The sequence below is a fragment of the Apis dorsata genome, unplaced genomic scaffold (genome assembly GCF_000469605.1).
Source record: "Apis dorsata unplaced genomic scaffold, Apis dorsata 1.3 scaffold_382, whole genome shotgun sequence".
Lineage (NCBI taxonomy): Eukaryota > Metazoa > Arthropoda > Insecta > Hymenoptera > Apidae > Apis > Apis dorsata.
In genome coordinates this window covers 1572268-1575068 of record NW_006263644.1, presented here as the reverse complement: position 1 = coordinate 1575068, position 2801 = coordinate 1572268, and the positions used below count along the sequence as shown (strand labels likewise).

Genomic DNA, 2801 nt, shown 5'->3' with positions numbered 1-2801 from the left:
TTTTTTTTTTTTTTTTTTTTTTTTTTTTTTTTTTTTTTTGCCTACGTGACTTTCTTGATAAACGTCCGGTATATTTCGTAACGGCTAAAAAAAAATAAATGACAACCGATCCTCGTGTAAGCGCGTGCATGGACACACATACACAAACGCGATATTTCACCTTCGTACATGCCGCTCGAGTGAAATTCTCAAACTGGAAATGAAGAAGATGCCCAAAAGTATAGAGAAAGTACACGTGATCGATTACTATGATGGTTACGTAATGTCGGTAACCTTGCTTTATACAACAGTATCGATCGAGTTCGTTTTGATCATTCGAGTTGAGATCTTGCTATTTTGATATTTCAAAATTGGGTTCCAAGATACGATCGATATGATCAAAAAATTGAAAAAAAATATTCTGCAGTTCGTATAAATAATTTAATTTTTTTTTCGAAAACGCATAATATGATTTTATAAACGAACGAGATTTTTTGATTAAGTCCATAATTAGAGTATCCTATATTCTTCTATGAAAATTCAACTCCATACTTCCATTCTTCGTTTATTCCTAGAAATTACCGAATCGGTAAAACAGATATAAAATATCACCTAAATGAACCGATAAACATGAAAATTCAGTTTTCACCAATCCATTCTTCCATTGCTTTCGATTCAACGAAAACACCATACTTTGTGAAAAACTATTTCATTGCTTCATTCTCACGATAATCAAATTATAAAAAAGAACAAAAAAAAAGAAACAAATTCGAAAAAATAAAAAACAAGAGGAGAGAAAACGCGACGCAGAATGGAAACCGATCGTAGCCAAACAGAGGCAAACAGGTGAAAACGACGCGTAAAATAACAAATCGACGAGAGTTACGCACAGGCGTGCTTCGATCTTTCACTTTTCTATCGATCGCTGGAGGAACGGGTATTTATACACGATTTTGCGGAAAAAGGAACACGAACACGTTTCACGCGTCCAAGGTCCGCGTCCGATCATTGGTTATCGCGCGCGCGTGTGTGCGCGTTTCACGATAATAAAAAAATCAAGAAACGTTTAATAATGTCGCGTGGCCGGCTTAATTGCGGCTTCTCGTTTCGTTATCGAATCCGTAATCCCCCTCGATCCCCGCTTGGAAAATCGCGCGCGCCAAATCGCTTTCAAATCGACGAACGATCGCGCAACAACGACTTTCGATCGAAGCCTCCTCTCTCGAGGCCGATTCTTTTTTTCCATTCATAAACGAGGGAGGCACGCCACGAAGAAACGGGTCCTCGGTGAATTAGAAACGCAAGGACGTATATCTCCTATGCGCGCGTTTTCTCGCGTCCATTTTTTCCTTTTTCTCCCTTTCTATTTTTTTCTTTTTTTTCAAATCACACGGCGAGTGAAGATTAATTAACCGAAGATTGGCATCCTGACGCAAGATCTGGTTAGTTTCTTTTTGTCCGTTCATACCCCCGCCTCATCATCGTTCAGATTCAGATTTATTAGTCGCACGCACTGTCGTTGCGTTCTACTTATGCAATCGTTTTTTTCATTATTCATATACGTGTGTGTGTATATTCTTCTTTTAATTCGTGATTTCTTTTTTTAAGGGTAATAAAATGAAATTGCCATTTCGTGTGCTGTAAAAGAGAATTTGAATTGTTGTTGAGTGGGATATTATACGTACGTGAAATTGTAAATTGATTATTGTGAAAATGTATAATATATCTTATCTTGTTTTGCGATGTTTAAAGTATTTATAAAATAATAGGATAATAGAAGTGTAACACGCGAGATGTGCATTCATTAATACAAGAATTTTTCATTTCTTCGCTCACGTTGATATTTTATAAATTTTTATGAAATTTATTAATGCGAAGAACGTTAGAAATCTTGGCAAATGAAGAAAAAATATTATAAATTTTGAGAAAATATTATGAATTTTATTCGAAAAACATGTTTCTAAAAAATATATTTTTTTTTCTTTTTCAATCGACATTAGATATAATTCAATATACCGTCCAACTTTTATCGAAAGTAAAAAGAAAAAATTGATCTTCAGTCGAGGACGTGAAATTTCTCAGTTACTCATTTCACCGGCCAAGAAGCAAATTGATTCACACTTGACCCGTGGCCATTAATCCTTTACTTTCTCCGTAAATTAAACCTGTATCGTATGTGTATATTCAATTAGGCAAAACAGTGACGAGCAGGCATATCTGATGAAATTTTGGAAATCATGATATCACGCATCCGACTTAAATAAATAATCACGATGATTATTATAAGTGAAAATAATTATACTAATTACAATTAATGAATGATTACTATATATGTATGTCCATTATACATGTTATAATTAAAATGTGCAGACAAAGAAAGACAAATGAAGCTTTTTAAAGAAGTGACAGTAGCTTAAAACGTTTCAAAAAAAAAGAAAAATCAAAAAAAAAAATGTCACTTTTTAAGAATAATAATATTAAAATCAATTTATTTAATATTAATTAGAGATATTAATTAGAAATATTAAATTAAATATTCTCGACTAATATATTCATTAATAAAAATAATTCTTCTTTTACATAACGTGCTGTTACCATCATCGAGAGATTATTCTCACGTGCAATAATAAGCGCAATAAATAGCACGTAGATTTTCAGATAAAATGTTAGAAATACAAATCACGTTAAAAACAAATTATAACGTATTTAAATCTGCATAAACGTACATATTCCAGAAAATATCTAAATTATTATCAAATCATGCTTCCCTTAATCATCGATCAATAATCATCAATTACACGTATTACATATTTAATGACAAT

The 2801-nt window shown here is 32.6% G+C and overlaps 1 protein-coding gene across 2 annotated transcripts in view; it reads left to right on the top strand.

Moving 5' to 3' along the window:
- LOC102675778 (tyrosine 3-monooxygenase) overlaps positions 1-2801 on the top strand; it is a 14294-nt gene that overhangs the window by 1235 nt on the left and 10258 nt on the right. The gene's annotated exons all lie outside the window — the stretch shown is intronic.